This window comes from Trachypithecus francoisi, unplaced genomic scaffold, assembly GCF_009764315.1.
Source record: "Trachypithecus francoisi isolate TF-2019V2 unplaced genomic scaffold, Tfra_2.0 Lachesis_group2, whole genome shotgun sequence".
Classification (NCBI taxonomy): domain Eukaryota; kingdom Metazoa; phylum Chordata; class Mammalia; order Primates; family Cercopithecidae; genus Trachypithecus; species Trachypithecus francoisi.
This window is the reverse complement of record NW_022681465.1, coordinates 129,417,041-129,429,449: the sequence shown is the minus strand read 5'-3', so window position 1 is coordinate 129,429,449 and position 12,409 is coordinate 129,417,041. Positions and strand designations below refer to the sequence as shown.

Genomic DNA, 12,409 nt, shown 5'->3' with positions numbered 1-12,409 from the left:
AGATAAGCTGCATGAAATCTTGGTGAATTTGACATAAGGTTACAGATTTTACACAAAAGTTGATACATGGAAAACAAGAAAAGGACGTGTTTGTTTTTCTCCTTGTTCAGAACACAAGTCTTAAAACATCACTAAGGGTATCTTTCCTAACATGAAAAAGACTAAAAACAGTTACGTTTAACTCAAAGCAATTATTTTCCATTCTATAATTCCTATAGTTAGCAAACCAGTTTTCACAAATTATTCCTGTTACCTTTTTACCAACAAATTCTGTATGTTGTTAAGGAACTGGTTGGAGTGAAAGAGCTATATGGTAATGTGAATAAATTCTACAAATTGTACATCCTATGGAAACTGCATAAAAAGAAAGAGTTTTTGTTTTTGTTTTCTTTTCCCTCACTGCAGGCAAGGCTACAGAGGGCAAGAAAGTGACTATTATTTAAACACCAGAGGCCGGGCGCGGTGGCTCAAGCCTGTAATCCCAGCACTTTGGGAGGCCGAGATGGGCGGATCACGAGGTCAGAAGATGGAGACCAGTCTGGCTAACACGGTGAAACCCCGTCTCTACTAAAAAATACAAAAAACTAGCTGGGCGAGTTGGCGGGCGCCTGTAGTCCCAGCTACTCGGGAGGCTGAGGCAGGAGAATGGCGTAAACCCGGGAGGCGGAGCTTGCAGTGAGCTGAGATCCGGCCACTGCACTCCAGCTCGGGCGACCGAGCAAGACTCCGTCTCAAAAAAATAAAAATAAAAAATAAAACCAGATTCAAAGTAGGCTACAAATTCATTAATGCCATCATCAAATCCTCCTTGAAAATCTCTCTATATCATTTGGGCTGAGAAGTTGTTTCCTCAATGCTGAGAGAACAGTAGAGCCTTAGCAATAATATAGCTCTTTAAAATTAAGGACTATATTTTTCTCTTATTATTATTTGCAAATTATTAAAGCAGTTACTCCACAAGGCTAGGTTAACTCTGCAGTTTATTCAGGAACTCAAGCATGAAAAAGGAGACGGACAAATATATTAAATATTTTATGCTTAAACTATAGTTCAGATTTACAACTTACACTTTAGTTGTTAAAATGACAGTATTGATTAAAATATTAAAAGCAGCTAGTGTAAACTGAGGGACCTGGCTTCACGTGCAGGTTCTAGATGTGAGCAGTGACCTATGACATGCTCCTGTACCTTTCAGGGCTCCTCTTGCTCACTTGAAGAAACTGGTCTAATCTATAAATTCTCTTTCAGCTCTGACACTGCATGATCAAATGCAGAGTCTTTTTTTTTTTTTTTTTGAGACAAGAGTCTCGCTCTGCTGCCCAGGCTGGAGTGCAGTGGCCGGATCTCAGCTCATTGCAAGCTCCACCTCCCTGTTTCACGCCATTCTCCTGCCTCAGCCTCCGGAGTAGCTGGGACTACACGTGCCCACCACCACGCCCGGCTAATTTTTGTATTTTTTTTAGTAGAGACGGGGTTTCACCATGTTAGTCAGGATGGTCTCGATCTCCTGACCTCGTGATCTGCCCTCCTCGGCCTCCCAAAGTGCTGGGATTACAGGAGTGAGCCACCGCGCCCGGCCATTAAATGCAAACACTAAATCAGCAATGAAAGCACTGTCACTGAAAACTGTCCATAATGAGGCCAGAGAAAGTTTGAGTTTTGGTGAGCAGAGCGACGTAGTATAGTTTTTGATGCTGATTAGTCATGGGATACTACTTGTGAAAATAAAGCAAGTATCAACTCAAAGGAATGAAATTGGAGAGCCTTTGGTAATCCCCTATATTAATCCTGTGGTAGCAGAAGCCAGATATAGGGCAGATGCCTACATACTTTGATTCACAGGATTCTTCTCTCAGAGCAGTGGCTCCTAGAAGTCTATTCTGCTCAAGAGTACAACCAAAATCTTCCCTGTGGACAGAAAATGCTTGACACTAACCTCCCCCCAACCCCTAGTTTGTCTTTTATAAAATGAAAGAGACATAATGCCTTATATGGCAAACAGATTGAGGCCAGAGTTCATTGTTTGAATACAAAATTAGCTGGGTGTGGTGGCAGGCACCTGTAATTCCAGCTACTAGGGAGGCTGGCGCAAGAGAATAACTGAAACCCGGGAGGCAGAGGCTGCAGTGAGCCAAGAACACGCCACTGCACTCCAACCTGGGCGAGACTCCATCTCAAAAATAAGTAAATAAATAAATAAATAGGATTCATCCTTTGGCATGTAAACTGAAAACCAAGACAAACTTGGCTCTGAATTCCAAATATAATCTGAAAATGCATACGGTTATCTGCTTTTTCCAAAGTCGTCATGTTCTTTTACTTAGTGACACGATCAAGTCACAACAAAGGATTTTGATATACAGAGGTGATTATGCATAACAGTGGAGTAGAGGTAAGATGGCCCTGAAGGGAACCCTTTAATCCGCAGAGTTTCATGTAGAGTACAAGGCCTGCTACCCTCTACTAGGAGTATTCTTATATCATGGCTAGGCTGTTGCCTTCTCATATTTCTATGGCTGTAGTAGAGTCTTGCCAGGGAAAGAAGAAGGGTGGATTGTCCTTCTTTCTTGACTTTGACTCCAAGTAGGCATTACAATGCATGATAAAAGATCTTGTTAGAGGTACAGGTATAGGATTTTTAGATTTAAAACAGGAAGAAGAAAGAATGAGACTAAGCATGTGATTTCCTGACAGGTACAGAAAAACATAAAGGCATTTTTTTTTTTTTTGTAAATGTAAACCCAAACAACAACTGTGATATACAACTAGTTTCTCAAGATTATAAGACCCTATGAGTTATGTGAAAACATTTAAAAAGTGAAAAAAAAAATAGTAGTAACATTCAACAACATTCGTTAAGCACCTGATCTGAGTCCTTGTGCTAAAACACCACAGGAATCATTTATTTAATCCATTCAACAAATCTATGAGGTATAGATGATAATTTTTTCCTTTTCCATCTGCGAAAAAAACAGACCAGACAAGCAAGGTAACATTTCTTGCTCAACATTATAAAGCAAATAAAGGTCAAACTAAGAAATAACAGGGTTTTTAAAATTTTTTCATCAAATGTTGTATTCCTTAATTTTTCAAAAATAAATTTTAGAACTTTCATTGTTAGAATTTGACATATATGTTATGTATGTAAATTTAAATAACACTATGACTTTTTAAATATTAAAATTAAATTTAACGTTTACATAGAGTTTTCACTGATCTATTATTTAATTGAATTTGTTATAATTTATAGGGAAGAGAAAGAAAATTAGAGAAGAGATGGGATTCACCCAAGATCACACAAGGTCACATGTAGGCAGGAATTAGAAGCCAGGTCTACCAACTTTGAATCCAGAGCTTTGCCCACCAACACAGAAAGTTTCCTTATTCAGAGAAGTTGAGCTTTTTCGAACCAACTCTATGTAGTATGGTAAAATGTACAGAGGTTTTAAAATATATATTGGCAATGATTTTTAACAGATATCTTAAAATATCCTTGAATTTCACAAAATGAAAAACTTCCTGGGTGAAAGAATTCCATGGGGGCAGGGGTGTGGTAGTTTAAAGTCGAGTGCTTAGAAATAAAGAGCAAGTAAGGTCAAGTTTTTAAACCTGTAATTTTGCAGAGTATCCCCAGGAGTGATTCGACATCTTGGGGAACATTTTGTGATTTGACCTTTTGCAACCACTGCCTGCAGTTGCCTGAATTTGAACATTTTTTTTTTTTTTTTTTTTCTTTTCTAGCTGCTTTCAAAGCCATTTTAGAAAGCTCGGTATTCTGATAACATTAGGTTTCTCTACCTCTGTGAAGCCTTTTCTTTAAGAAAATGTCAGTGCCTGGGTTACGTTAATCAGGTCTGGCTTCAAATGCAAAGTTACCCAGGCTCATCAAAAAGGTGAAAATGACAAGAAAAATAAAGCGTTACTACTAATAAGCTTATTTCTCCAAAAGAGGTTTCTGGGTTTGGGGTTATATTTGTTAATAACATTTCTCTCTGTATCTCTTGATTTTGACCCATTTGTGAGATAGAGTTGTAAATTGAAGAGATAGGATTCAAATATCATCTCGATTGCAGGTAGCCTTGGTTTGTATGATTCATTTTTATTTACAGCTGGGATTCTTACTTTTTCTCCTCCAAGACTAATATTTGGTATTAACCAACTCAAGAGAGATGTGGGTGTGGGAGATCATACACTTGCTTGGAATAGCTGGCTGACACTCACTGAGTCTCCATAGTAGGCGTGGAGAGAGACCACGAGGTCATCATCTAAACAGTAATCCATGCCTTGATTCAAGAGAGATTATCAAATGAAGGACAAAAGCAAGGAATTGTGAGATCCGTTGAGTAAGAAAACACCTAAGTGGTGAAGTATCTTAATTTCACCAATTAGAAACCAAAATGAATAAAGTGAGAGGAGAAACAGTGGAATCTTTTCTTTCCAATACTTCTAAAAGGGCCTGTATTTCTTTTCACAGGTCAGGAAAAAATGAAGGAAGACAAAGGACATTATGACTCCTAAAGAGCAGTGTCCCCCACAGCAAGTCCAGCTGAATATGTGTACTGTAGGCTATAGTAAATGTTTCCTAAAAACCTAGTTTTGTGATAATATAGCTTTAGAAAATGCTAAGTTAAAGGCAAACATCTTCTAGTGCAGAAGCACCCATGTGCTAATGTGCATGGTGAACCGCCAGTGGTATCACATGCTGTTCCACAAAAATCAAATGTTCCTGATTGAAGAAGTCATTATTTTTAGCACATTATGAAACCAATGTTCAATAAAAAATATTATTTGGAAACATCACTTTAAGAGTATTCCCGACTATTCTCTTCTTCTTTCTCCTCCACTGTATTCTCTTCCTACTTCCTTCTTTTTTTTTAAATATATTAAATTCTAGTAGTTCTCAATCTTTGGTAGGAATATTAAGCAATGAAATAAACTATAAGCTGAAAGAAAGAATAAAAATTTGTAATATTTATAATTATTAAAGAATATAAATTATTGATAGATTAAATTTATATAGAATAAATATTTACAAAGACTTTTAGCATGCATACTTTCAAATCCACAAGATAGCATCCATTTAAATATAATCTGAATTCATATGCCATGATTCAAATGTCCCCCAATGTTCATACTGCCCTTCTAAACTTTGCAGCTGTTACCTTATTAGAATTATTGAAAAATAATTGGTAAGCCTTGGATTTAGGGTCAAAACTTGGTGAGATACTTACTCCAATATTAGTAGCTATAAGGAAGTTACCACAAATTTGAAATCTGTGTATATTAGTCAGTGAAATATTTCTAATAGTAAAGCATATGTTTTGGGTGGCATTCAGAGTTCTACTAGAGCCTTCGGCACCAAGGGGAGGATCAAAAATGGTGGTAATTATACCAACTATTGATTAATTACAACCAGTTATTGCAACAGATATTGCAAGAACTCTGTGAGGTTGCTATGGAGAAATTTGTCATCTCTATTTTACAAAATAGGAAACTGAGTCTCAGATTAGTTAGTTAACATAACCTCCTAATATCACAAATTAGTTTTTGACCAATTTGGGACAAAAACTTGGTTCTTACCAAAGATACTGTCCTGTTTTTATAAATTTATGGATACCAAGTAATTTTTCAGGAGAACAAGATTCTATCTGCAGAGTAGATGGAAAAAGTCATTCCCCATGGATAAGGCATCTGTTTTACAGGATAGACCTGCGGACCAGGCATTTTTCTGTTGAGAATTCTTTGTTCTTCTCACACATCACAAATAGAATTTCTAATCATTTTCTCTGTGAAATGCAGTCTCATCACTTCTATGTCAGAAGGGCAAAATGTAACATATCAACTCCACCTCTGTGGCTCTGGGATTACAACTCTGACAAATCAATTATAATCTCTCACTCAAAGGAACATATCTAGCACTTACCTAACTATGTATGGTTGAGTAGAAGTAAATGACTGCAACATTACTCAGAATTTATCAGATCTTCACTGATGCCTCTGTAGATCCCACTTTCTCTATTAAAGCTAATTTTATCATCAAAGTTAATAGATGCAACTAGACTATTGTATCTGCTTCTTATTGGCATCTCTCTTCTGAAGTGCTGAAACTATTTCCATTGAACCATGAGAGCTAACAATAGAATATGAATTCACATTTTAAAATTTCTCCTGAAATGGGACTTCTGCAGAAGGTAAATTAGATCTGTTAGTGTCACAATCATACTCTATACAAACATTAACTACATATAAAAGAATATTTTGTTACCTTCTGACAAAACCTGTTGGTATGTAATTAGTCTGTTTCTCGAAATCTGAGTTGAACAGAAGAGCATAATTTTACTAATGCAAATATGTGAGCACTAATAATGTATTACTGATTCTAATAGTGTATGACTCTAATAGTATATTACTGGCTTTCATGGATGCATTAATATTAGTAGAAACAAGATTAAGATTCGCTGCTTTACTACTACTCCTGAAGGCTGAAGGCAGCCTTTTAACAAAGGCTAAAAAAAAAATTACTCAACAGGAAAATTATCTACCAATGTCACAGAAGTTATTTTGCAAATCAACTGTCCTCAAAAAGCTCTATGTACCACTTTATCTATACTCTGTGTTCGAAAGATGACAAAACACTTTCCCTACCATTAGCAAATGTGTTTCTCCCAATAGCCTTAGCAATAAGTTTGTTTATTCCTACTTTAGTGGGAGAATTTAAACAACTTACCCGCATTTCTGTACCTTATTATCATGATCGCATGTACTTGAATCCTGGGACTAGATCTGCTACTGTGAATTGCCCTGCGTTTATGTAAAACATGTTGTAATATCTAGTTAGATGTTTGCGGGAGTTACAGTTAATTATACTGGGATATTGCTGTCTCTTTTGATGGATCAAAGTAGCAAATGTATTCATTTGTAGCTGTAGTTTTAGATTTCTGAGCTGGAGTTGTTTTATTTATGTGTATCCCAAGGTGAACATATTTGCTGCATTTTTTGGAATTTGATTTTGGACTCAGACAAATGAATTGCATTACAAAATTCCACATTGGGCTAGGCATCTGTGGCAGCTTTTTTGGGGGTTGAGAAAGAGAACCTCTTGCATAAAGAGAATTTTCTAGTAAAGGATGGCAAAAAACTGGGATATTAGCAAAGACCTCGCTCTGTGAACCTAGAGAAAACCACTACATTTGGAGGCTTTGCAAATACTGAGCTTTCTTTCATGTAAAGCTATCTGCCAAGAGAAAATTTCTGCTATTGTTGAGTCAGGCGCAGGCTGGTATTCCAGACAAAAGAGTTTTCAACTTCCTAAAGCTAATATGTGCATTATATAAGATTCAAGAGTAAATGAAGGCTCTGTTTGAGTTTGAGGGCCCCAGTTACCCAAACCAGCTTTCTATATTAACCACGTTCTTGACATTCAACAATTAGTCAGCGTTCCACATTGTTTTTGTTTGTTTTTTGGATTTATCGTCGTCATAGTCCAAACCACTGATTTAGAATGCAGAGGCTGTTTTCTACAGAAGGAGTATGGGTTTATAAGGCAGGAGTCTTCGGCCTGCCACTTGGTAGCTCTGTCTCTTTGGATAAAGCATCCTTCTTTGATGAATGTCAACTGCTTAATCTTTAAGAGGATAGAATTGGTTGGTATAGATTTATTCTAAGACCCTTTCTAACTCTAACTCTCTTTTAAATATTTGTTAAGTTTCTCCTATGTTTATTACAGGTCAGAACAGTGTTCAATCATATTTCATAGATACTCTGCCTTGTCATAACTGACATTATCATACCATAATGTGCCAGGAATTGTACCAAGAATGGCATGTATATTCATTCTTTTTATGTTCACAATATTACTGTGAAGTGGATTCCATTATTATTCTTACTTTACAGATAAAGAAGTTGAGACTCAGAGACATAGGAAAGTTGCCTGAAATCGCATAACCAGTTAGTAACACGATTCGAATTTTGAACCCAGTTAATCTCATATTTGCCCTTGCAGTGGACACTGTTGATGCCCCTGCCACCCTATCACCTTCCTTGAACTCACACACCCATCTCTCAGATGTTCAGGAGTTGGCTGCTGACAGCTCACTACTTGCCACTTTTTCTAGAGAAACACCATTGGCCAAAATAAAGCCATCTCAGCTACGAGACTGAGACCATCCCTCCTCGGCAGCCTGGAGGGAACAAATTACTGCTCTCCTTCTAGGAAAATGATTCAAAGCAGTTCCCTTTCTTCACTATAGTTCTCCACCCCTGTCCTCGGTGGATATTCAGATGGAGTTTTTAAAGGATAAATTTAAACCAGAAAAGTTATGTTAATGCACTTTTTAAAATTATATTTTCCTCAATTGCTATTTTGTTCTTCATGAACTTAATAGATGAAATGAGAACGGCAAAGTTTTTAAACGAAAACACACCTAGTAGACTTGGCAGACTGTGACGCTTGTGTTTTAGCAGCCAAACCCCTTTGTTCTCTTCTTTCACTAATTGGATCTGGCTGAGAAGCTCAAATCACTGAATAATACTTTACTAAACATAATGCAGCCACTCTGATAAAGCTGATTTCCCTTCTCTCTTTTTTCTTTTCTTGGCAAGCAGTTAGGATCGCTAACAGCTCACTGTGACCTTATATCCATTGACATTAAGTTCAGCAAAAATTTTTCCAGATGCAATAATTTGTAATGAGAAAGTTTAATATCTTAAAAACCCATGTTAATCTCCACCTTGGTCTTAAAGACTTTTGATGTATAGCTCATCTAGAATTTTCTTCTTGTCATTCTGAGCTAAAGCATTTATTTATGTAACAAATAATTGTGGAATTCCCTCTATGTCCTAGACACTGTGATAAATGCTCAAAATAAAATAGTGAGCAAAATAGCTAGAGCTGCATGCCTTATAGAGTTCATAAAATATTAATAATCTAGAATATAATTCAGTATTCACCATCATATATTTTTATTGTGATCTTACTGAGCTCTTACTATGATGTCTTACTGAGGACATTTGATGTAATAATAACTTCTTTCATGATGAGGTACATTAATTGACATTTGAAAAATAAATGGAGTTAATTGAGTAAAGAAAGATGGGATATTAGAGTTGAGGCCAGAGGAGGCAGCAGGTGAAAGAACCCTGTGGGAAGAGGAAGCAGGGTGAGGAAGGCATGTAAAGAACTACAGGAACCCCAGTCAATGAAGAATCACTATTTAATATGAGACTGAGAATATAGTGAAGGAAAAACAAAACAAAACAAAACAAAACAACATATGAAGCCCTAGAGAACAAGTTAAAGAATTGTATTGTGTCCTGATATCAATGGGCAATTATTGAAGAGTCTGGAGGTATTTATATGTATATGGCATGATCAGAGGGGTAGAGAACATTTCGGAAGTTGAGAGCAACATATTGCAAACAAGGTCAAAATAATGAGAAGTTTCCCCTTGGAAAAGCAGAAAATAAATCATATGGCTGAGCTCAAAGTGGGGAGATTATAAAGCTGGAGCGGTTCAGGATGGATCGAAGCAAACTGGGCCAGAATCACATGCTAAACAGTGTAAATTTCATACTGAGATGCTCAAGGGGAATGACCTGAACAAATATGTATTCTAGAAAAAAAAAAAACTTGGTTTAGCACTGTCCAGCTGAACGTTCCATGATGAAGGAACTGCTCTGTAATCTGGACTGTCCAATATGCTAGTCACTAGCTACAGGTAGCTCTCACACACTTGAAATGTGGCTTGTGCAACTAAGACAGTAAATTTAATTTTTTAAAGTATGTTTAATATGTCTACCATTTTAGATAGCACAGGTATAGTTGCATTGTGGAATATGTGTGGGGTGGTGGTGCTAGTGGCATAAGTGGTCAGAAAGTTGGAATGAAGAAAAGGAGTAAAGAGATTATTTAGCAATCTAGGAGAGAGATGATGGCAGGAAGAATAAAGACAGAAAAATCATAGAGGCATGAAATAAAAATATTTAATTTATTTGTCTAGGGCTCAGAGGACACAAATAGAATAATAAGAAAGAAAGACCTAGGTTAAATTTAGATTACAGACAGCCTCAATACCAGGTTTAGAAGCCTGGACTTTCTCTGAAGAGGAGCATAGACCTATTTAAGTTTGGTGAAAATAGATTTATTTACTCAGAATTTTCAAAAATGTGCCTGTCAGAAAGTTTAATTGTGGTGTGTAAGATAAATTAGCATGTATCTGTTATATTAGAGCTCTTGTGCCATTATGAAGTGATAATATATTGATATGACTTTCTTGGCCTGACAACTCCTTGATGGCAAAAGCTAGAGCTTAGCTATGTATTTTTTCCCTCTCTTGACCTCACAGGACCTGGTTGGCAGGAGATATTGAAAGTACTCCAGAAGAGTTATTGAGAGAATAAACAATCCCGAGAATGGAGGGCAAGTGAGGAATGCAGAAACTGCTTGGGAGTAGCATTTATAGAAGTTAGCAACTGATTAATTTGGAAATATTTATACACAACAATGTCCTGGATTGCGTAAGCTCAGGGATTGGGCTTCTGCCCAAAGATTGGGTATTCTACCTAGACTTCTAAGCACGTAACAAACCATGAGAACATTTTGGTGCCAATTGAGTGGCAATATTTGAAAACTTTTTGTTTCTGTCATGTTTATCTAAGAAATTTAAGAATAAAATGTTTTTATATACTTCCAGGCTATCTTCCTAAAAGTTCACTTCATTGTATATCCCCACCAAGAGTGTGTACCTCTGATCCCTGTCCACATCTTTTCAGGACCAAACATTACCAAGGAATTTATTTTTTCCTCAATCTGCCAGGCTGAAAATGAAATACTATTATTAGATGTTGGATTTCACTGATCCCCTCTGAAGTTGAGGTTTCAAATATTTTGTATTTATAAGTTCTTCATTCATTTTTTAGCTTAGTTAAAAATTTAGGTTTTTTTTTTTCTCCTCAATGACAAATGGGAATTCTTTATGTATTGGTGATATTAGCCTTTTGAATTCTTATTTATTTTGGAAATATGTCACCACACGCAAATGTGATGTTTTGCCTTTTTTTTTTTAATCACATAGAAATGTATTTTATTCTGTTTTTATGAATCCTAGCACAACTTACAAAAACCATCTACAACATGCTTATACTTTCTATTTTGTTGTAAATATCCATCTGCCTTAAATAACTAGTCATTTAAGTTAGGACAAAAATTTATTATACAAAATTATTCTGTTTTTAAGGTTTCTTGTCAAAAATACCTCTTCATAGCTGTAGTTTCTTCACATCTTTCTTTCTTACTTACTGGTTTCTTTTGCATTTGTTTCATAAATGACATGGAAATGAACTTTGAATTAGATAAAAATTATTTTTCTTTTAAAAGGAGCACATTTTCATGTCTGATAATTTTTTTATTATTATAATTATACTTTAAGTTATAGGGTACATGTGCATAACGTGCAGGTTTGTTATATATGTATACTTGTGCCATGTTGGTGTGCTGCACCCATCAACTCGTCAGCACCCATCAACTCGTCATTTACATCAGGTATAACTCCCAGTGCAATCCCTCCCTCCTCTCCGCTCCCCATGATAGGCCCCGGTGTGTGATGTTCCCCTTCCCGAGTCCAAGTGATCTCATTGTTCAGTTCCAACCTATGAGTGAGAACATGCGGTGTTTGGTTTTCTCTTCTTGTGATAGTTTGCTAAGAATGATGGTTTCCAGCTGCATCCATGTCCCTACAAAGGACACGAGCTCATCCTTTTTTAATGGCTGCATAGTATTCCATGGTGTATATGTGCCACATTTTCTTAATCCAGTCTGTTACTGATGGACATTTGGGTTGATTCCAAGTCTTTGCTATTGTGAATAGTGCCGCAATAAACATACGTGTGCATGTGTCTTTATAGCAGCATGATTTATGATCCTTTGGGTATATACCCAGTAATGGGATGGCTGGGTCATATGGTACATCTAGTTCTAGATCCTTGAGGGTTTGCCATACTGTTTTCCATAATGGTTGAACTAGTTTACAATCCCACCAACAGTGTAAAAGTGTTCCTATTTCTCCACATCCTCTCCAGCACCTCTTGTTTCCTGACTTTTTAATGATTGCCATTCTAACTGGTGTGAGATGGTATCTCATTGTGGTTTTGATTTGCATTTCTCTGATGACCAGTGACGATGAGCATTTTTTCATGTGTCTGTTGGCTGTATGAATGTCTTCTTTTGAGAAATGTCTGTTCATATCCTTTCCCCACTTTTTGATGGGGTTGTTTGTTTTTTTCTTGTAAATTTGCTTGAGTTATTTGTAGGTTCTGGATATTAGCCCTTTGTCAGATGAGTAGATTGCAAAAATTTTCTCCCTTTCTGTAGGTTGCCTGTTCACTCTGATGGTAGTTTCTTTTGCTGTGCAGA

The 12,409-nt window shown here is 36.5% G+C and overlaps 1 protein-coding gene across 2 annotated transcripts in view; it reads left to right on the top strand.

The window, feature by feature from the left end:
* Nucleotides 1–12,409, top strand: part of GABRG2 (gamma-aminobutyric acid type A receptor subunit gamma2) — a 96,511-nt gene that overhangs the window by 61,631 nt on the left and 22,471 nt on the right. The gene's annotated exons all lie outside the window — the stretch shown is intronic.